This window comes from Kogia breviceps, chromosome 19, assembly GCF_026419965.1.
Source record: "Kogia breviceps isolate mKogBre1 chromosome 19, mKogBre1 haplotype 1, whole genome shotgun sequence".
Lineage (NCBI taxonomy): Eukaryota > Metazoa > Chordata > Mammalia > Artiodactyla > Physeteridae > Kogia > Kogia breviceps.
The window spans coordinates 24,557,835-24,581,852 of record NC_081328.1 but is presented as its reverse complement, the minus strand read 5'-3'; the positions used below and the strand labels follow the sequence as shown (position 1 = coordinate 24,581,852).

The window sequence follows — 24,018 nt, the reverse complement described above, 5'->3', positions numbered from 1 at the left end:
CCCAAGATGACTTGTAATTTGGTGTCCCTTCAAACTGATATTCTTTAGTTTCTCAACTATGATTTAAATAGATTTAAAAGATTTTCTCAATTAAAAAAAAGAACAACAACAAAAAAGAATATATTTCTTTAGACGTTTATGCACCAATTTGTATGCAACTATTTGAATGCCAAAGCCATGCCCTGACCGACTCATGGTCTTTCCTGCAGAGCTTCAAGCACTTTTGAGCCTTTGTCTTAAGTAAAAGTAAGTACTTGTTCGGGGATGGTATAAAATAGTAGAGACTCTCACTAAGCATGATTTGCACTGTACCATTTATTAAAGTGGTTTTCAAAGTTTACGACACTGTATTTAAAGACACCTATACCAACCAACTTGTTAGGTAATGCTTCAATAATAAAACAACCCCCCATATCTCAGTGGCTTAGCAAAATAGCCAGGTTTTACTTCTTGCTTATGTTACTTCTTGGCAACTAGGGGTAGGCAGAGGCACTTCTCTGCATATCTTATTCAGGAATCCGGAAATCTGGTATGTTTATGGTGGAAAGTTGTGCTTTGAACAAGACGGGTTTTTGTTTAAATCTCCTATACCATTTACTACCTGTGTGATCTTGCATAACTCCCTTAATCTACTTAAGACTCTGTTTCTTCATCTGTAAAATGGGGGATAATAATAGTACTTCTGGGGTTGTTGTGAAGATTAAATGAAATAACGTGGAAATCAACTAGTGGTAGAGTGCTCTGCACACAGGTTTTCAATAATTAACAGTCGTTCTTATTCAGGCTCTAAACACCTATGTGCTTGGATTTTCAATGTTTTTGGCTCAGATATTGGTCCACTTCACTCCTCTTTGGAAGAAGAAAGAAGTGAAACTCAAGTGAGTCTGTCTTGTGACTAATTTGATGTTGTGGATAGACAGCTTAATAGAAAAGAAGGTTAGAGGTCTTGCCTAAATTGATTGTTTGCTTTTGTTTTTGAAAGGGAAGATATGACCTATGCTGAAAAGAAGTTGAGAAATCCTCTCCATGTATCACATAGAGAAACAAAAGTGCCCCTGGCCACACAGGATGCAGCCTCTAGTGCTATCCAAATATGTAACTAGAGGAAATGTGATGTAGCTCTTTTGTCTTTCTATGTTTCTGAAGGATGTCTCCCTTGTGGAAAAGCTGACTGGATGATTAAAAACCTCCTGATCAGTATAATGCTTTTTTTTTGTTGCTCAGGGTTTATCTGTGTTCTTTTTTTTAACCAACTAGTTGGAAATACATCTCAGGTTCCCCCTTGCTAATCTGGTGTGCTGAGCAGGAGCCTGTTCTTTGAAAAGTACAGACTTTGGAGCTAAAGAGATCTGAATTTGAATCCTGACACCTCTACTTACTAGTTGTGTTATCTGGGACACCTCCACTTACTAGTTGTATTACCTGGAGCATCTTCTTTTATTCATTGATTTGTCTATTTGTGTTTTCATTCTCATTCAGAATGTTTCTCGAGCACTCTCACTATGCCACGGGTACAAACATAAAGCCACGTGACCCCTGCCGAGGACAATTTGCCCTTGGTCTACCCCAGTAGCCTACAAACTTTCCTGACCACTCACACGATCAATAAAACATTTTTGAGCACAAGCCCTTCATATATGTACATTTTAATGTATTGTGTATGTGTCTTCTACACAATCGTGCACATAGTAAGACATTTGATTTTTAAATGTATAGTATTGTATCACATACCACCTGGGTGCATACACCCAATTTTAGGGGCTACTGGCCTAGTGGTAAGCTTATCTGAACTTCACTTTCCTCATCATTAAAATTGTGATGATGAAATCTGTTTCATGGTATTGTTGCGCATTCATTCACTTAACAAATTTCATTGAACACTCTTAGTGGCTAGATTCTGTCTGAGGGACTGGAGATAGAGTGTTAACTGTCCATTGTGTTTTTTACTAAGGGGAAACTTCCATTGGGGGGGATACTATTATACATACTTATGTTTTAATTGATATTCAATGCAGCTGGCCTTCTGTATCTGCAGGTTCCATATCTGCGCATTCAACCAACAGCGGATTGAAAATACTTGAAAAAAAATTCCCAGAAAGTTTCAAAAAGCAAAACTTGAATTTGCTGTACGCTAACAACTAGTTACATAGCATTTTCATTGGATTTACAACTGTTTACATGGTATTTACATTGTATTAGGTATTATAAGTGATGGAATAAGATTATTTTAAGGCAGTACAAGAAAAATTAAACATAAAATTCTCTCTCTGCCTGTTTGAGCCACTATCCCACTCCCCTTTAGCATGCATTGTGCATCTTCATTATACATTAACTAGATCCCCTTAGAAGACACCTACTCACCAAAAAAAGCAATTTCCTCCTGGTGCCCTCAAGGTCACTACTTAGGAGATAACATTCCTGTCTCAATCCTGTAGGGTGTCACAATAACCCACTACTCACCTTGTTGGACTATGCAAACTGTCAATATGTTACTTTGATGTACAACCCTTTGTCTCAAAAATTTATATAACTGTGCCTTGACCTCCAACAGGTGGAACAGTCCTCAGAGCTTTCAGAAAGACTGTCTCCCAGGTTATAATCCTCAGGTGGCTTGAATAAAATTTTCCATTTCTCTCTTAGATTGACTATTGATTAATTTTTTGTTGACATAAGCAATCCAGAGATGATTTAAAGTATATGGGAGGATGTGTTTAGATTATATGCAAATACTATGCCATTTTATATAAGGAATTGAGCATCCACAGATTTTGGTATCCACAGGGAATCCTGGAAACAATCCCCTGCAGATACTGAGGGATGACTGTATATTAAAATTCTTAAGTTTTAAAATCTAGTTTTTCTTAAACTTAAAAATCTTGATAATTATTAATCTAATCATACTTTGTATAAAGGTAAGATCCATTATTTTTACTTATTCTATGATTAATATTCAATTAATACCTACATTTAAAAGATTAAATCCTCATTTAGCATATTATATAAGTAGTTCATTAAATTTTATTAAACATTTGAAGTACACATTTAATATATCTGATTCTCTCAAACACTTCAAATTCTTAACATTAGTTCTACATTAGTCAGGGTTCAGTGCAGGAAACAGAAACACTCTAGGTGTTTTAAGCAGAAAGGGATTAAATACAGGAGGTTAGGTACTTACAAAATTGTTGGAAGAAATGGAGGAGTGGGCTCAAGGCATACCTCTAGGTGTGACTCCCTGAACATTGCAGAACTGACCTCTCAAGAATGCTGCTTCCTCTGCCACAATCAGGAAAGTGGAGATCAGGAGGCCAGAACCTGAACAGTTGAGCCAAAAAAAAAAAATATATATATATATATATATCTTGGCACACTGCCTAAAATGCTATTCAGGGATCACAGAGCTGCAGTAGACACTACCACAATTGCCTTGTCACTGAATTGTGCTTTCTGCCACTGCTGCAATTGCTTCTCAACACCCAAGAGGCTGGGGACTGGACACTGGCAACTCCAAATTTTACCAGCACTACACACAGCAAAGTGTCAGGAAGATGGACCTTGCCACACTCCTATCTTCTGACTTATTGGATCATTGTTACTCATGTGTATAATGTGATTCCTCTAAGTGAATTAAAACCTCCATGAGGAAAGGTGTCATGATTTCTTTTTATTTTTCAGCCTATAGCACAGGCACACAGAGTTTGTTCAGTAAACATACATAGATGCTTGAGTATTCAGTACTCAAGATATTTGATACTGTCATTTTGATGCCTTAGTTTTGATTGATTATTCTAATCCCCCATCTCCTTCAGGTCAACTTCCAGTGTGCCAACCATAATCAACTGAGCATGCACAGTAAGTACTGTTGAAGAAGTGGATCACTTCCATTGGCAATTGGTCAGAGACATCCATTGTAGACATTAATATGTGGTTAAAAACATCTGCTGATGAACACGGGGAGGGGGAAATGGAAGCTGAGATAAAGTGAGAGAGTAGCATTGACATATATACACTACCAAATGTAAAATCGTTAGTGGTTAACAGCTGCATAGCTCAGGGAGATCAGCTCGGTGCTTTGTGACCACCTAGAGGGGTGAGATAGGGAGGGTGGGAGGGAGACGCAAGAGGGAGGGGATATGGGGATATATGTATATGTACAGCTGATTCACTTTGTTATACAGCAGAAACTAACACAACATTTTAAAGCAATTATACTCCAATAAAGATGTTAAAAAATAAATAAATACCCCCCCAAAAAAAAAAACCATCTGCTGGTAATAGATGTTTCATAGTGGTTGTCTACCAAAGAAAGTTTTATAGTTTGCTATATTAGGGCACCAGTACATCTAACTTCATTTATACCCAGAGCCCCAACTGTACAAACGTGTTGGGAATGGTACCCGTATATAACACTCATGGCCATCATGCAAATCTAATATAAAGAAAAATTTCCTAATGTAACACTACTAGCCAACCCAATGATTATAAAATTTGGGACTTCCCTAGTGGTCCAGCGGTTAAGACTCCGTGCTGCCAATGCAGGGGGCCCAGTCTCGATCCCTGGTCAGGGAGCTAGATCCCTCATGCTGCAACTAAAGACCTGGCGCAGCCAAATAAGTAAATGAATATTTTTTTAAATGATAAAATTCTATTTAGAAAATTATAAAATTCTATTTAGAAAATTAACCAAGTTCTCTTAAACTTTCAGATTAAAACCACAAATATGAATCAAAACTTTTCAAACAAATCATGATTCTAGAAAACTTCTTATTTTAAGATGGCAGAGTACATACATTTCTGTCCCATTCTCATCTGAAAAAATACAAGTACAGAAATCAGAAATGCAAACCCAGTCTTCGACAAAACTAGAAGACATCTGAGGCCTTAAATCATACAGGAAAGTAGAAAGTGGAAGTAGAGAGTACATGGGTGACTTGGCAGATTGGCAGGGTTACAGAAGGGCAAAACTGGACACCCTAAACAATAAGCTGAATTCTCACAAAACTCATGAAAGGCTCAGAAACCGGTTCCAGATATCTGGGTGGGTGAGGCTGACACGGGAGGTAGACTCTTTGGAAAAGTTCAATTTGAACAAAAGCAAAAGAAATGTAGCCAGCTCTCCGTACAGAGAAATCCTGTCCATAAATGGTGCTTTCAATTAAGTTTTTAGTGCTGGGGCTTCCCTGGTGGCACAGTGGTTAAGAATCCGCCTGCCAATGCAGGGGACACGGGTTCAAGCCCTGGTCCGGGAAGATCCCACATGCCATGGAGCAGCTAAGCCCCTGCGCCACAACTACTGAAGCCTGCACGCCTAGAACACGTGCTCTGCAACAAGGGAAGTCACAATACTGAGAAGCCCACGCACCGCAACGAAGAGCAGCCCCCTCTCTACACAACTAGAGAAAGCCCGCATGCAGCAACGAAGATCCAACACAGCCAAAAATTTTAAAAAATAAATAAAAAGTTTTTAGTGCCTTACTCCCGTAAATGAATGGCCAGTCAAGGGCTGCCAGACATTTAAAGAAAATATCTAATGAGAGACTGAAGTGAATAAATAGGAAAAAGAGATTGGACATGTACACGTGGTGTATATATAAAATAATCATGGAATAAGAAAGAAGTACTCTTGAAAATTCAAGATATGATAGTAAAAATTAAAGAAAAAACTAAACAAGAGTAAAAAGATAAAATCAAGGAGACCTCAAAGCATAAATAAATAAATGAGACCTCTCAGAAATTAGAACAGAAAAACAGATAGATGACAATAAGGAGAGAAAGGATAAGAAAATTAGAGGATTAATTCAAGAAGTTTAAAAACTACTGGTGAGCATTCCAAAAAGGCAGAATGGTAAGAAGAATATCATCAAAGAGACATATTTCCCAGAACTAAAGGATATGAATCTTCAAATTGAGAGACCACCAAAATGCCCAGCACCATGAACAAAATAATACCCTTGTCAAATTACATCACCGTAAAAATTTAGAATACCATAGATAAAGTATTCTAAGAGCTTCTAAAGAAAAAAAATAGATCACATACAAACCTCTCCCCCCCATCCCCGAAATCAGAATATCATTAGATTTCTTAGTAACAACACTGGAAGGTAAAACAACAACAATAACAATAATGGAGCAAATCCCTTGACATTTTCTGAGTGAAAATTTATTTTCAGTGTTCAACCCTATACTGAGCCAAACTCTCAATCTTAAATGAAGCCAAAATTTTCAGTGATGTTATCTTCCATTCACTATTTCTCAGGATGCTGCTGGGGAACTAGAAGAAAGAAGTAAACCAAGAAAAAGGAAGACATTGGATGCAGGGAACAAGAGGTTTTTATATATAGAGAGAGAAAGGAAATTTCCAGCATGGTGTCAAAGGATAGACCCAAGAGGATAATTCTGTAGCTTCTTTAGAGGACAGCTAGTCTAGATTGGAGCTGGCCAATGAAAAAGTACAGGTGTGGTGCCTCTAGCAGGGGAAAAAGTAACAAATAGATCATTGAAAAAATGGATCATGTAAAGCTTGTAATGAAACATTTCCATACTGGGGAGTATTGCAAGATTTAACTCAAGTTCAAGGAAATTTAAGTACATAAAAAATGAGGTTGGTATATCCATACAATGGAATATTACTCAAAAATTAACAGAAACAAGTTATAAAAAGACATGGATGAATCTTAAATGCATGTTGCTAAGTGAAAGAAGCCAATCTGAAAAAACTACATACTGTATACATTCCAATTATATGACATTCTGGGAAAGACAAAACTATAGAGTTGGTTAACAGATTAGTGGTTGTTAGGGGCTCAGGAGGAGGGGAGTAGAATAGGTGAAACAAATGGGATTTTTTTTTAGGGTGGTGAAACTATTCTGTATGATGCTATGAATATAGACCTAAAACCTGTAAAACTTTACAGCACAAAGAGTATAAAGTTTAATGCATACAAGTTTTTTAAAAATTTTATTGAAGTATAGTTGATTTACAATGTTGTGTTAATTTTGGCTGTACAGCAAAGTGATTGTTATACATATATATTCTTTTTCATATTCGTTTCCATTATGGTTTATCACAGGATATTGAATATAGTTCCCTGTGCTATACAGTAAGACCTTGTTGTTTATCCATTCTGTATATATTAGTTCTCATCTGCTCATCCCAAACTCCCAATCCATCCCTCCTGCACCTCCCTTCCCCTTGGCAACCACAAGTCTCTTCTCTATGTCTGTGAGTCTATTTCTCTTTCATTCATTTGCGTCATATTTTAGATTCCACATATAAGTGATATCATATGGTATTTGTCTTTCTCTTTCGGACCTACTTCACTTAGAATAATAATCTCTAGTCGTGTCCATGTTGCTGCAAAAGACATTAATTCATTCTTTTTAATGGCTGAGTAGTATTCCATTGTGTATATATACCACATTTTCTTTGTCCATTCATCTGTCGATGGACATTTAGGTTGTTTCCATGTCTTGGCTATTGTAAATAGTGCTAATGTATACAAGTTTTAATTACCATTCAGGAGGTTTGGGGAACCCAGCATGAAATACAAAGTGTGATAAAAGAATCTAAATGTATTGCAAATATATGAAGCAACCTCTCTGAAGCAGGTAGGGGAATAAAGAAAATGAGTGGAGTCTATAAAACTAAAGGCAAAAGGAACTGTACATAAGCACTGTACACTAGTTAATAAAAAACAAGTTGCTTCTGGGACTTCCCTGTGGTCCAGTGGTAAAGGATCTGCCTTCAAATGCAGGGAACATGGGTTCAATCTCTGGTCAGGGAACTCAGATCCCACATGCCACGGGGCAACTAAGCCTGCACACCACAACTACTGAGCTCTTGGGCCTCAACTAGAGAGGCTGTGTGCCAGGAACTACAGAGCCCATGTGCCCTAGAGCCTGCGCACCACAACTGGAGAGAAGCCTGCTCGCCACAACAAAGAGCCCGCATGCTACAACTAAGACCTGATGCAGCCATAAATAAATAAATAAATCTTTTTTTTAAAGTTGCTTCTTATTTTAACAAATCTGAAATCACTACATGTGTATACTGGAATTGAACAATTAAGTAGATGGATGGCTGATGGTGGGAGCTAAATTCTCATTGGAATTATTGGAATTGTGTTATGGAATAAAGATATAATCATTTATAAGCTAAATATATTTATTTTATAGCTCATCCCAAATTGCCACACATCAGCAGAACACCCAGAGAAGCAAATAATTATCTTTATGCCCTTGGATTAGGCAATGGTTTCTTAGATGTTGACACCAAAATCTCAAGTGACAAGAGAAAAAAATAGATAAATTGGACTTCATGAAAAGTAAAAACATCTTGTGCTTCCAAGGACAACATCAAGAAGGTGAAAAAACCCCACAGAATAGCAGAAAATGTTTCCAAATCATTTCTCTGATAAAGGAACTTGTATCTAGAATATAGAAAGAACTCTTACAAATCAATAATAAAACAACAAAATCTAATTAAAAATGGACAAAAGATCTGAACAGACGTTTCTTCAAGGATATACAAATTGCCAATAAGCACCTGAGAAGATGCTCAACAGTATTAGCATCAGGGCAATGCAAATTAAGACCGTGAGATACCACTTCACACCTACTAGGTGTGGCTATAATCAAAAAGTCAGATAGGGGCTTCCCTGGTGGCGCAGTGGTTGAGAATCCGCCTGCCGATGCAGGAGACACGGGTTCGTGCCCTGGTCCGGGAAGATCCCACATGCCGCGGAGCGGCTGGGCCCGTGAGCCATGGCCGCTAGGCCTGCGCGTCCGGAGCCTGTGCCCCGCAACGGGAGAGGCCACAACAGTGAGAGGCCCGCGTACCGCAAAAAAAAAAAAAAAAAAAAAAGTCAGATAACAAGTATTGGCAAGGATGTGGAGAAATTAGCACCCTTATATACTACTGGTAGGAATGTACAATGGTGCAGCCACTTTCGAAAACAGTATGACAGTTCACCACATAGTTAAACATAGGCTACCATGTGACCCAACCCTTCCATTCCCAGGTATATGTTCTAGAAAAACATATGTCCACATAAAAACTTGTATATGACTGTTAAAGCAGCATTATTCATAATATCCAAAAGGTAGAGCAACCCAAATGTCCATCAACTGATGAAGAGATAAACAAAATATATATCCATACAATGGAATATTATCTGGCAATAAAAAGAAATGAAGGGGCTTCCCTGGTGGCGCAGTGGTTGAGAGTCCGCCTGCCGATGCAGGAGACACGGGTTCGTGCCCTGGTCCGGGAGGATCCCACATGCCGCGGAGCAACTAAGCCTGTGAGCCATGGCCGCTGAGCCTGTGCGTCCGGAGCCTGTGCTCCGCAACGGGAGAGGCCACAACAGTGAGAGGCCCGCATACCGCAAAAAGAAAAAAAAAAAAAAAAAAAAGAAATGAAGTGCTACATTATACTACATGTAGTATACTAAATATACTACAACGTGGATGAACCTTGAAAACATTATGCTAAGTGAAAAAAGCCAGTCACAAAAGACCACTTAATATATAATTCCATTTATATGAAATGTCCAGAATAGACAAAGTAGATTGGTGGTTGCCTAGGGTGAAAGTTGGGAGAAAATGGTGATGGCAGTATGTGACTGCCAGTAGGTATGGAGTACTGGTGATGGTTGCACAACTCTGAGAATATACTAAAAACCATTGAATTGTACATTTTAAATTGTACATTTAAACATTCCATTGTACATCTTAATGGGTAAATTGTATGATATGTGAAATATATCTCATTAAAATTGATACTTAAAAAAATTCCACCTAGCACTGTGCCTGGCCCATGGCAGAGACAGAAATAAGAGTTCTCTTTCCCTTTCCTCTTCCCCACATTTCCCTACTCAGGACACCCCTGAAAGACTTCCTAGATTTTTTCACCTCTGGCAGGATTTTACCTACCACTACCTTAGCAATCAAGATTTTCTCTTTTCACACAAATACCACACCCTTTAGATCTTTCCCTTCTGCTGCCTGCTGTCACCCTCAAAGTAACTTTCTAAGATAGGACAGCCTTAGATGACACTCATTTGATTGCTGAGGGGCCAGTGACTAGCTTGAAGCAGCTTGATAACCCAGGCTCTGCACAGGCTGTATCTGGGCCCTCCACCTCTGAGGTCACTACACAGCTCTAGCTGGAGGTTTCCAAGACTCACGCCTGCCTCTCCTGCCTCTCCTTTCTCTGCTCCAAGCCAGACCATTTCTTCCCTCAGCTCCCTTAATCAATGACAAAATGCTCTTTCTCTCTGGATGTCAGGTCTACCCTTTAGTAAAAACTTACTTAAAAAAAAAAAAAAACCACCAACAAAACCCATTAATTTCTTCACAAGTCCCTAAAACTTGATGGAGAAATATTTCCTCAAGTCTCCAATTTACCAAAATCTCCCTGAATTAGTCCTACTGTTGGCTTGATGTTACTCTTTGGGCTTTCTTTGCTTATCTATAAAGAAAGAAGAGTTCAAGAGTGAATGGAGTCCAGATTATCTGAGGCTACTCCAGTTCTTATTACCTTTACATTCACATAAGCCTTTTCTTTCTTTCTTGTTCTTCTTTTTTTTTTATACAGCAGGTTCTTATTAGTTATCTATTTTATACATATTAGTGCATATATGTCAATCCCAATCTCCCAATTCATCCCACCATCACCATCCCCCACTTTTCCCCTTTGGTGTCCATACGTTTGTTCTCTACATCTTTGTCTCCATTTCCGCCTTACAAACCGGTTCACCTGTACCATTTTTCTAGATTCCACATATATGCCTTAATATATGATATTTGTTTTTCTCTTTCTGACTTACTTCACTCTGTATGACAGTCTCTAGCTCCATCCACGTCTTTTCAAATGACCCAGTTTTGTTCCTTTTTATGGCTGATTAATATTCCATTGTATATATGTACCACATCTTCTTTATCCATCATCTGTCAATGGGCATTTAGGTTGCTTCCATGACCTGGCTATTGTAAATAGTGCTGCAATGAACACTGGGGTGCATGTGTCTTTTGAATTATGGTTTTCTCAGGGTATATGCCCAGTAGTGGGATTGCTGGGTCGTATGGTAGTTCTATTTTTAGTTTTTTAAGGAACCTCCATACTGTTCTCCATAGTGGCTGTATCAATTTACATTCCCACCAACAGTGCAAGAGGGTTCCCTTTTCTCCACACCCTCTCCAGCATTTGTTGTTTGTAGATTTTCTGATGATGCCCATTCTAACCTCATGGGTGTGAGGTGATACCGCATTGTAGTTTTGATTTCCATTTCTCTAATAATTAGTGATGTTGAGCAGCTTTTCATGTACCTCTTGGCCATCTGTATGTCTTCTTTGGAGAAATGTCTGTTTAGGTCTTCTGCCCTTTTTTTGATTGGGTTGTTTGTTTTTTTAATATTGAGCTGCATGAGCTATTTATATATTTTGGAGATTAATCCTTTGTCTGTTGCTTCGTTTCCAAATATTTTCTCCCATTCTGAGTGTTGTCTTTTTGTCTTGTTTATAGTTTCCTTTGCTGTGCAAAAGCTTTTAAGTTTCATTAGGTCCCATTTGTTTATTTTTGTTTTTATTTCCATTACTCTAGGAGGTGGGTCAAAAAAGATCTTGCTGTGATTTATGTCAAAGAATGTTCTTCCTATGTTTTCCTCTGAGAGTTTTATGGTGTCTGGTCTTACATTTAGGTCTTTAATCCATTTTGAGATTATTATTGTGTACGGTGTTAGGGAGTGTTCTAATTTCATTCTTTTACATGTAGCTGTCCAGTTTTCCTAGCACCACTTATTGAAGAGACTGTCTTTTCTCCATTGTATATCATTGCCTCCTTTGTCATAGATTAGGTGACCATAGGTGCATGGGTTTATCTCTGGGCTTTCTATCCTGTTCCATTGATCTATATTTCTGTTTCTGTGCTAGTACCATATTGTCTTGATAACTGTAGCTTTGTAGTATAGTCTGAAGTCAGGGAGTCTGAGTCCTCCAGCTCCGGTTTTTTCCCTCAAGATTGCTTTGGCTATTCAGGGTCTTTTGTGTTTCCATACAAATTGTGAAATTTTTTGTTCTAGTTCTGTGAAAAATGCCATTGGTAGTTTGATAGGGATATCATTGAATCTGTAGATTGCTTTGGGTAGTATAGTCAGTTTCACAATATTGATTCTTCCAATCCAAGAACATGGTATATTTCTACATCTGTTTGTGTCATCTTTGATTTCTTTCATCAGTGTCTTACAGTTTTCTGAGGTGTTTTACCTCCTTAGGTAGGTTTATTCCTAGGTATTTTATCCTTTTTGTTGCAAAGGTGAATGGGATTGTTTCCTTAATTTCTCTTTCTGATCTTTCGTTGTTAGTGTATAGGAATGCAAGAGATTTCTATGCATTAATTTTGTATCCTGCAAATTTACCAAATTCATTGATTAGCTCTAGTTTTCTGGTGGCATCTTTAGGATTATCTATGTATAGTATCATGTCATCTGCAAACAGTGACTGTTTTACTTCTTCTTTTCCAATTTGGATTCCTTTTGCTTCTTTTGCTTCTGTGATTGCCATGGCTAGGACTTCCAAAACTATGTTGAATAATAGTGGTGAGAGTGGACATCCTTGTCTTGTTCCTGATCTTAGAGGAAATGTTTTCAGTTTTTCACCATTGAGAATGATGTTTACTGTGGGTTTGCTGTATATGGCCTTTATTATGTTGAGGTAGGTTCCCTCTGTGCCCACTTTCTGGAGAGTTTTTATCATAAATTGGTGTTGAATTTTGTCAAAAGTTTTTTCTGCATCTATTGAGATGATCATATGATTTTTATTCTTCAGTTTGTTAATATGGTGTATCACATTGATTGATTTGCATATATTGAAGAATCCTTGCATCCCTGGGATAATTCCCACTTGATCATGGTGTATGATCCTTTTAATGTGTTGTTGGATTCTGTTTGCTGGTTTTGTTGAGGATTTTTGCATCTATATTCATCAGTGATATTGGTCTGTAATTTTCTTTTTTAGTAGAAGCTTTGTCTCATTTTGGTATCAGGGTGATAGTGGCCTTGTAGAATTAGTTTGGGAGTTGTCCTCCCTCTGCAATTTTTTGTAAGAGTTTGAGAAGGATGGATGTTAGCTCTTCTCTAAATGATTGGTAGAATTCACTTGTTAAGCCATCTGGTCCTGGACTTTTGTTTGTTGGAAGATTTTTATTCACAGTTTCAATTTCATTACTTGTGATTGGTCTGTTCATATTTTCTATTTCTTCCTGGTTCAGTCTTGGAAGGTTATACCTTTCTAAGAATTTGTTCATTTCTTCCAGGTCGTCCATTTTATTGGCATAGAGTTGCTTGTAGTAGTCTCTTATGATGCTTTGTATTTCTGTGGTGTCCTTTGTAACTTCTCCTTTTTCATTTCTAATTTTATTGATTTGAGTCCTCTCCCTCTTTTTCTTGATGAGTCTGGCTAAAGATTTATCAATCTTAAAAAAAATAAATTTATTTACTTTTGGCTGCATTGGGTCTTTGTCGCTGTGCGTGGGCTCCCTCAGCTGCAGCGAGCGGGGGCCACTCCTCGACGTGGTGTGCGGGCTTCTCACCATGGTGGTCTCTCCTGCTGTGGAGCATGGGCTCCAGGTGCACAGGCCTCAGCAGTTGTGGCACATGGGCTTCAGTAGTTGTGGCTAGTGGGCTCCAGAGCACAGGCTCATCAGTGGTGGTGCACAGGCTGAGCTGCTCTGTGGCATGTGGGATCCTCCTGGACCAGGGCTCGAACCCTTGTCCCCTGCATTGGCAAGCAGACTCCTAACTACTGAGCCACTAGGCAAGTCCCAAGGTTTATCAATTTTGTTTATCTTCTCAAAGAATCAGCTTTTAGTTTTATTGATCTTTGCTATTGTTTTCTTTGTTTCTATTTCATTTATTTCTGCTCTGGTCTTTATGATTTCTTTCCTTCTACTAACTTTGGGTTTTGTTTGCTCTTCATTCTCTAGTTGCTTTAGGTGTAAGGTTAGATTATTTGAGATTTCTTGTTTCTTGAGGTAAGATTGTATTGCTATAAACTTCCCTCTTAGAACTGTTTTTGCTGCATCCCATAGGTTTTGGATCATCATGTTTTCATTGTCATTTGTCTCTAGGTATTTTTAAATTTCCTCTTTGATTTCTTCAGTCATTTCTTGGTAAGTTAGTAACGTATTGTTTAGCCTCCATGTGTTTGTGTTTTTTGTTTTTTGGGTTTTTTTTGCGGTATGTGGGCCTCTCACCGTTGCAGCCTCTCCCGTTGCGGAGCTCAGGCTCCGAACGCATAGGCTCAGCAGCCATGGCTCACAGGCCCAGCCGCTCCATGGCATGTGGGACCCTCCCGGACCGGGGCACAAACCCGCATCCCCTGCATCGGCAGGCGGACTCTCAACCACTGCACCACCAGGGAAGCCCGTGTTTGTGTTTTTTACGTTTTTTTCTCTGAAATTTTTGTCTAGTCTCATAGCATTGTGGTCAGAAAAGATGCTTGACATGATATCGATTTTCTTAAATTTACCAAGGCTTGATTTCTGACCCAAGATGTGATCTATCCTGGGGAATGTTCTGTGTGCACTTGAGAAGAAAGTGTAATCTGCTATTTTCGGATGGAATGTCCTATAAATATCAATTAAATCTATATGGTCTATTGTGTCATTTAAAGCTTGTGTTTCCTTATTAATTTTCTGTCTGGATGATCTGTCCATTGGTGTAAGTAAGGTGTTAAAATACCCCCCACTATTATTGTGTTACTGTTGATTTCCTCTTTTATAGCTGTTAGCATTTGCCTTATGTATTGAGGTGCTCCTATATTGGGTGCATATATATTTATAATTGTTATATCTTCTTCTTGGATTGATCACTTGATCATTATGTAGTGTCCTTCCTTGTCACTTGTAACATTCTTTATTTTAAACTCTATTTTATCTGATACGAATATTGCTACTCCAACTTTCTTTTGATTTCCATTTGCATGGAATATCTTTTTCCATCCATTCACTTTCAGTCTGTATGTGTCCCTAGGTCTGAAGTGGGTCTCTTGTAGACAGCATATATATGGGTCTTGTTTTTATATCCATTCAGTGAGCCTGTGCCTTTTGGTTGGAGCATTTAATCCATTCACATTTAAGGTAATTGTTGATATGTATGTTCCTATTACCATTTTCTTAATTGTTTTGGGTTTGTTTTTGTAGGTCCTTTTCGTCTCTTGTGTTTCCCACTTAGAGAAGTTCCTTTAGCATTTGTTGTAGAGGTGGTTTGGTGGAGCTGAATTCTCTTAGCTTTTGCTTGTCTGTAAAGGTTTTAATTTCTCCATCAAATCTGAATGAGATCCTTGCAGGGTAGAGCAATCTTGGTTGTAGGTTCTTCCCTTTCATCACTTTAAATATATTGTGCCACTCCCTTCTGGGTTGTAGAGTTTCTGCTGAGAAGTCAGCTGTTAACCTTATGAGAGTTCCCTTGTATGATATTTGTTGTTTTTCCCTTGTTGCTTTTAATAATTTTTCTTTGTCTTTAATTTTTGTCTATTTGACTACTGTGTGTCTCGGTGTGTTTCTCCTGGGTTTATCCTGCCTGGGACTCTCTGTGCTTCCTGGACTAGGGTGGCTATTTCCTTTCCCACGTTAGGAAAATTTTCGACTATAATCTCTTCAAATATTTTCTCGGGTCCTTTCTCTCTCACTTCTCCTTCTGGGACCCCTATAATATGAATGATGGTGCATTTAATGTTGTCCCAGAGGTCTCTTAGGCTGTCTTCATTTCTTTTTATTCTTTTTTCTTTATTCTGTTCCATGGCAGTGAATTCCACCATTCTGTCTTCCAGGTCACTTATCCGTTCTTCTGCCTCAGTTATTCTGCTATTGATTCCTTCTAGTGTATTTTTCATTTCAGTTATTGTATTGTTAATCTCTGTTTGTTTGTTCTTTAATTCTTCTAGGTGTTTGTTCTTTAATTCTTCTAGGTCTTTGTTAAACATTTCTTGCATCTTCTCGATCTTTGCCTCTATTCGTTTTGTGAGGTCCTGGATCATCTTCACTATCATTATTCTGAATTCTTTTTCTGGAAGGTTGCCTATCTCCACTTCATTTAGTTGTTTTTCTGGGGTTTTATCTTGCTCTTTCATTTGGTACATAGTCCTCTGCCTTTTCATTTTGTTTATCTTTCTGTGAATGTGGTTATTGTTCTACAGGCTTCAGGACTGTAGTTCTTCTTGCTTCTGCTGTCTGCCCTCTGGTGGATGAGGCTATCTAAGAGGCTTGTGCAAGCTTTCTGATGGGAGGGACTGGTGGTGGGTAGAACTGGGTGTTGCTTTGGTGGGCAGAGCTCAATAAAACTTTAATCTGCTTGTCTACTGATGGGCGGGGCTGATTTCCCTCCCTGTTGGTTGTTTGGCCTGAGGCGACCCAGCACTGGAGCATACAGGCTCTTTGGTGGGGCTAATGGTGGACTCTGGGAGGGATCACACTAAGGAGTACTTCCCTGAACTTCTGCTGCCAGTGTCCTTGTCCCCATGGTGAGCCACAGCCATCCCCTGCCTCAGCAGGAGACCCTCCAACACTAGCAGGTAGGTTTGGTTCAGCCTCCTATGGGCTCACTGCTCCTTCCCTTTGGGTCCTGTTGCACACACTACTTTGTGTGTGACCTCCAAGAGTGGAGTCTCTGTGTCCCCCAATCCTGTCGAAGTCCTGCAGTCAAATCCCGCTAGCCTTCAAAGTCTGATTGTCTGGGAATTCCTCCTCCTATTGCCGGACCCCCAGGTTGGGAAGCCTGAGGTGGGGCTCAGAATCTTTACTCCAGTGGGTGGACTTCTGTGGTGTAAGTGTTCTCCAGTTTGTGAGTCACCCACCCAGGGGTTATGGGATTTGATTTTATTGTGATTGCACCCCTCCGACCATCTCATTGAGGCTTCTCCTTTGTCTCTGGGTGTGAGGTATCTTTTTTGGTGAGTCCCAGTGTCTTCCTGTTGATGATTGTTCAGCAGTTAGTTGTGATTCTGGTGTTCTCGCAGGAGGGAGTGAGTGCACGTCCTTCTACTCCACCATCTTGATCCCATGTAAGCCTTTTCTAAAGGCTACTCATGATAACTGATCATACTGTCCCCTGTATGTTACTTTTGATTTTTATAGCATTGGTGCTGGAGGGGGTGCTTTGGGACTCATGTTGAAAGCAAGGAAATGAGAGCAAGGATTAGAACCTGGGCCTCTGTGTTCTCTCTCTCTGTCCTCTCATTACCCAACCCTACTCTCAAGGGCACAGAGCCAGGTGACCTTGAACCCTTGGTATGTTGATTAATCTTATTGTAATGTGAACCACAAGGGCCAAGCACAGTGCTAACAGCTTCACATGCATTATTTTATTTAATTCTCATAACACTATTGTTACTTCCTCTCTTATAGGCAATAAACTGAGGCACTGCGAGGGTAAGACTCTAGTCCAACACCAATCAGCAAGTAAAATAGCTGTCTAGCATTGGTACCCAGAGATGCCCAGTCCTTAATGCAAATGTTGCATTTCTGAGGACAAATGTTCTGATGATCCTACGTCCATCTGAACAGAGTTCTCAAATGGGAGAGGAAGGAGGATAGGCCCTGTGACCCTTGATACCCAGAGTGGGACCAAAACAGTTACCTAGTAGCAGATAAGCAGGTAATCCTAACATCTCTTGGCCAGGTTCTTGGAATGAGGGAGTCTCCAGCCTTTCCTGAGTGATGAAATTTCAGTCTGGTTTGGGTTTTGAAAATATCATTGCAAATAACCCTTTGCTCTTCTCTCCTTTAGAACCCTGTTCCTGTGGCCCCAAATGAACTCAGAGCCTTTTGTAATGTTACAGCTTGGCTAGCAGAAAATTTAAAATGCTTGAGCCATTTGAAAGGGCTTCAAGTCAAGTTGTTGCCATAAAAACACTGGGACCCAGAAGATACTAAGAAAAAAAAAAAGACAAAATTTCCTTTTCTGGTAGAGCTGCTCATAAAAGGAAAGCAAGCTCTTTGCTGCCCAGGAGAGAAAAATGTGTATAAAGAGTAACAGAAGAGATGAAGTGATTGTCATGGGATTTATGTCACTTGGGCCTGGAAATCACCTGAGAGACAGAGGTTTGCTTAAAAGCAGGACAATCACTAACTTTGGACTAGAAACAAACAAACAAACAAGTCAAAATCATTCAGTCTAATAATTTAAGACAGAAAAATGGAGACCTAGACAGTGAGGTGGCTTCCTGAAGGTCACCTGTCTGAAGAGAGGCAGTGGCAGAGCCAGAGGCCATGGCCGGGCCTCAGTTCCAGTCGCTTGCTGGCAGGTCCGCCCACCTGGCTGAGGCCCGGGGAAGCGTGTGAACCAGAGAGGTGGGAAGCGCACAGCATCTTTGGGGGTAAACAGAGAAGCAAAGCTACCGAAGAAGCTTTGTTTGGAAGAAAGCGCCACCGAAGTTTGAGAAAGTGGGTGATTTGAAACCCTCCTAGGACTTGGGCTACAGCCTGCAGGCAATGGGGAATCCAGGAGCACACCTGAGGAAGGGACGGGTAAAAATGGAACTGAGGGATGTTAATCTGGTTGCAGTGTGCGTGATGCATTTGAGGAGGGCTACTTTAAGGCAGAGAGGCCAGTGAGGACACGATAGGGAAGGCGTGTGCTAGAAATCCTGCAGTTTTATGTTTTACTTCCTAATGCTGCATGTATGAGAGAGAGAGAGAGAGAGAGAGAGAGAGAGAGAGAGAGTGTGTGTGTGTGTGTGTGTGAGAAAGAGAGAGAGCGGTCTCAGCCTGATGCTCAGCTAGAACTCAGACTTGTCGGGACTTGACTAGGGAACGGGTTGGGCTGCCATCCAGAAGCATGACCACTGAACTTCAGTAATTTCCAGCAGGTCTATTTCCATCTTCCCTTGGCCACCTGCGGGCCTCAGCTGAAATCGGTCTGCTTCAACCCAGGCACTTCCATACAAAGAGGCCTATTGATGATACGTTGTGAACAAAGAAGCAAGTGGCACCTACAGCTCAACAGTCCCTCGCACCCAGTCCAGAGCGGAATTCCTCCCATCCCGACAACTGGAGCAGATTCTGTGCTCCTGGCTCCTCCTGCACCAGAGTCAGCTCCCAATTCTCCATCCTTCCTGTCGCAGAAGAGCCGGTGGACACTCAGGGCATCCTCAGAACAGGCCGGTAGTGTTCCACCAGCTGCAGACCGTGCTCGGGGCAACCTTGGGTACCGGTTCCCCCAGCTCGACTCTATAGAGGCAGGCAGCTCCCGGCCGGACACTCCCCTCAGGTCCCTTAGTGAGAGCGGAGCCTGCTCTCTCATTGGCTTCTCTCTCCGCAGTAGTCAGTCTGAGGAGTGGGGTCTATTTATGAATGGCATCATTGTTTTTAGGTTTCTTAGGACAGCAATTTAACAAATCAGTATTTTTTTAATTGAAGTGTTGATTTACAATATTGTGTTAGTTTCAGGTGTACAACAAAGTGATTCAGTTATACATACATATCTATCTTTTTTCATATCCTTTTCCCTTATAGGTTATTACAGAATATTGAATATAGTTCCCAATCAGTGTATTTTTTGAACAACTGTTACATTAAACAAGCACAACTCATGGGAAGTAATTATAAAGAAACTTAAGTTTTCTCTCTTGTTAAGCCTTTGAATTCAGTAGGGCTGCTGCGTCTACTGCACCTGAATAAAAATTCAGGCACGCCCTGTGACTTCCTTGATCTTTCTTAGGCTTTATTCACCTTAAGCCTGAATATAGACACAACTCAGTGTCTAAAATGTTCATATAATCATTAAAATTCCAAATGTGATGCAAAATTAAGGCTTTTTCCCTCTCCTTCAGCCCAGGCTGAACACTCACAGTCGACAACACTTCTATCTCTCCGCTTCCATCCTTTTAACTGTGGTTTTTGATGCTTACGGTGTTGGAGTGGGAACAAGCAGGAAAGTTCCCTCTTGACTTGTGCAGGGGTGGGAATCTGGCATTGGTGTTTTCTGGGCTTGCAGGTGTTTAAAGCTGACTTTTGTGGATACTTTATATCCCCTCCTTAGTTCAGGCTGCTATAGCAAAATACCATAGACTGGGTGGTTTATAAAAACAGAATTTTGGGCTTCCCTGGTTGGCGCAGTGGTTGAGAGTCCGCCTGCAGATGTAGGGGACACGGGTTCGTGCCCCGGTCCGGGAAGATCCCACATGCCGCGGAGCGGCCGGGCCCGTGAGCCGTGGCCGCTGAGCCTGCGCGTCCGGAGCCTGTGCTCCGCAACGGAAGAGGCCACAACAGTGAGAGGCCCGTGTACCACAAAAGAACAAAAACAAAAAAACACCCAATTTTATTTCTCACAGTTCTGGAGGTTGTAGTCTGAGGTCCAGTGGCCAGCATGGGTGGGCTCTAGTGAGAGCTCTCTTCTGGGGTGCGGAATGCTGACCGGTCTCATTGTATCCTCACGTGGCAGAAAGAGAACAAGATAGCTCTTTGGCCTCGTCTTCTACAGACACTAAATCCCACTCATAAGAGCTCCACCCTCATGACTAATTACCTCCCAGAGGTCCCACCTCCTAACACCATCACATTGGGGTTAGGATTTCTACGTATGAATTTTGGGGGGACACAGACATTCAGCCCATAACATATGCAGTCCTTTAGTCTGGGTGATGTACTTTCCTCAGGCTCATGGTTTACTCCTTCCTCCATCCCTAGGAATCTGGCCATACCTCCAGCTTGTCCTGGCTGAGATCTCTTTGCCCCTCTAGTAGGCTGTCCTCTTGGATAGGATCTTTTTTTTTTTTTGCGGTATGCAGGCCTCTCACTGTTGTGGCCTCTCCCGTTGCGGGGCACAGGCTCTGGACGCGCAGGCTCAGCGGCCATGGCTCACGGGCCTAGCGGCTCCGCAGCATGTGGGGTCTTCCCAGACCGGGGCACGAACCCATGTCCCCTGCATTGGCAGGCGGATTCTCAACCACTGTGCCACCAGGGAAGCCCTGGATAGGATCTTTGACTATCCTAGGCATCCCTCTCTCTCTCCCACTCACAGCTCTCACCTTTGTCCCAACAGCTCAGCTTGCGGGATCTCAGTTCCCTGACCAGGGATTGAACCCAGACCACGTCAGTGAAAGCGCCGAATCCTAGCCACCAGACCACAGGGGAACTCCCCTGGTTTCTCAGTCTTGACACCTCTGAGATAGGGGGTGGAGTGGAACTCATAACACAGCTTTCTCCAAAGAAATTCTCATCTAACATCTTACCCTCAACTCTTTTGCCACTTACTTTGTAAATCCTGGTCTAGCACTTCACTTTGGAATTTGGTATTTATTGTGATTCAGCTGAAACTTCTATTTTAATACCTGCTTTCATTTGATTTAGGATACATCTTGAACAAAAATGCTTCTATTATCTGAATCCTGAGTGTTGATATGACATTTACTTCTATTTTTTAGCATAAGATACTATCTACCATTTGGATGTATTTTCGACACCCTGCTTTTATAGATCCAAATCTGGATTGTAGTGAGAGAGGAGGCTCTAATTAAAAAGAAAGAGAGGCGGCGTTTCAAGTAAACTCTGTAAGCCCGTGCGGGCATCCTCGTGTGGTACTCTAACTCCGGAGGGGAGTTGCTGTCCCTCCCTGCTTTCCAGCATCTGCAGGGTGTGGTGTTAGGTGGTGGAGCAGTGACAAGGGCAGACTTCTTCAACGGCAGACTGGGACATCGCTGGGGACTCCCTGCAGGAAGAGGCAAGAGCCAAAGAAATTCGGAAACTTGGGCAACACATGACCTTGAGCAATTAACTTCTCTGAGCCTTGGTTTCTATATCTGTAGAATGAGAACAGTAAACCCTATGTTCTTCACAGCTGAGAGCCTATGAAGTGCTTTCTAATTTGAGAAATGGGTCATGAGGGTCAGGAATAGGGACTTGTCAGTAGACACACTATTTAGTCCCCCATCTTGGACTGTGTGGACCTTGACATCAGGGTTCGTGTCATGTTGTTTTTCTTCTGTCTCAATGTGAGTGCAATTTATTGGATGGAATGATGGTGCTGTTGGCCTGTGTCTCTTTGGAACGTCTGTGGTGTGGATTTACTTTGCGGAGCTGCCTGTTTATTTCACACGTGCTCTCCGTCAGGCTTAACCCGCAGAAAGTGAGTGAAGGACCAGTGCTCCTTCAACTTCGTCACATCCCTGAAAACCCAAGCCAAAGCTCTTTAGTGATTTATGTGATTACTTCGGTTCATTTTCCAAGGTATTGAACCCAGTTCTCTTTGCTTCTACTTTTGTTGTGATGCCAATTCTCATTTCTAAAAGAGTTTTCTTGCTTTGTCCCTGATTCTTTCAATAAAGTTGTTTTCATCTTCACTCGTCTCTGGGTTTTTGGTGTGCCCTGTGAACCATATTCACTTGCTCAGACAGGGGTGTGGAGGAAGCCAGACCAGGAAACCCAGCCACCTCCAGCTAATGCCTTTCTTTTTGTGATTACTACAATTGTTGCCTAGTGGAACAGGGAGCCATTAGCTGGGTTTTCACCCCCCTATTAGTAGTACCCTGTAATTTAATCCCAATTAGACTCCCAGAAACATAGGCATAGGAAACAAGTAGGCAAAGGAGGTAGATGGCTGAAAGTAACAGCAGTCAGGGCTTTTCATCAAACACACTGTTTTCCAAAGGTGCAGGGCCAAGGAAGAGAGCGAGGTCAGAGCTTGGAACAAAGTAACTGGGTAAATGATTAAAAGGACTTGAGTTTTACTTTCTGGCCTTGAGGTTGTGGTCTGTGCACATTGATCTCATGGGCTGGGCTGAGCCAATTTGTTTAATAGCAGTAGGGACTGAAAGAGGTCTTGAGAGATGACTCCCTGTCCTCTTCACCTTCTCTCCTTGGGGTCTATGGGAGGAAGGTCTCAGGAGGTTTTTTTTTTTTTAATCTCACCTGGTTTCCTCCCTTGGGTCCCTAAGCAAATCCTTATGTATATATTGGAATCAACCTCCTTTCCGAGGGACTCACCGAGGCCCAGACCTGGAGATGACCATTCCCGTTGACTGTGTGTCCCTACTGGAAAGTGTAGATGCAGGCAGTGTGTACAGCTAGGGCTGGAAGTAGAGGATTGTGAGGTAGAGATGTCCTTGGGAGGAGGAGTGTCCTTAGATCCTTACAAGGGACTGTTGTCCTACTCAAGCTTCAGAATTCTAGGTTGCAGTATAGAAGGGAGGAGTCCCAGCATTCGAGGGCCCAAATGACAAGGAAACTATTATATCACTCTCCTCCACGGGACTGATCCAAGTAGATCCAAGTGTGAAAGTTCAACCCAGCCTGGTCCTTCTTCATTCTTCAGTAACAACAGCCACCTTCGGCCAAAGTCAAGTTGTTAAGGGCAGAGACGGTTGAGAGAGCTGTGGGGATGTGGCACGCAGGAGGGGGAGATTGGAGCAGCGCAGGGCGAGCAAGGAGCTGTGAGCCCAAGCAGCTGTAAGCATAATCACAACACACTCCGGGAGACTTCTACTTCCCTTTACTCTCTCTACTTCTCTTCTTCCCAGTCAGGAGCCAGTCCTCCTATAAATCCACTCATGTATTTAATTACTGAGCACCCTCAAGGGTATTAGGAGAAGTTTCTGGTATTCCAGAAGGTTCTGGAAGCCCAAGGCTCCTTTCCTCCAACCAGAAGACAAGACCATTTTATCCTATCATCCTCAGAAGTACCCGTGAGGTCACATGCCCTGAATTTGTTATGGAAAAAAAAATGTGAGTACAATCTTAGCTCAGAGTATTTCCTGTCCAGCTGAATCTATATAAACCTTGCCCTTCCCTGGCACCTAGGCATAGTGACATTTGGAAGATTTTCTGGAATCCCAGCTAAGGAAAAGCTTGTGGTTTGGTGTAGGAGCAAAGGATAGGTGATCTCCTGTATTTTGAAGCTTGATTCTGAAGGCCCCAAAACTTACGCAAAAACCCATCCTCATAATGAACAGAGATTCAAAGTTGCTTTTACCTTTAAGTCTCAGATGTGGTTATGTGGCTTCAGCTTTTCAGAATTTTCTCTTCCA

At 41.2% G+C, this 24,018-nt stretch overlaps 1 long non-coding RNA gene across 3 annotated transcripts; it reads left to right on the top strand.

Annotated features, from left to right (window-relative positions):
* Positions 1-764: 764 nt before the first annotated feature.
* On the top strand, positions 765-21,412 carry LOC131746454 (uncharacterized). Of its 3 annotated transcripts, XR_010838221.1 has the most exons (5): positions 765-878; positions 3,810-3,852; positions 17,784-18,523; positions 18,862-19,159; positions 21,039-21,412. It is a non-coding gene; the product is annotated as an uncharacterized lncRNA (long non-coding RNA). The 3 variants fall into 3 exon arrangements; XR_010838222.1 differs by lacking the exon at positions 21,039-21,412 and having other exon boundaries at positions 18,865-19,466; XR_010838220.1 differs by lacking the exon at positions 21,039-21,412 and having other exon boundaries at positions 18,862-19,466.
* The last annotated feature ends 2,606 nt before the right edge of the window (positions 21,413-24,018 follow it).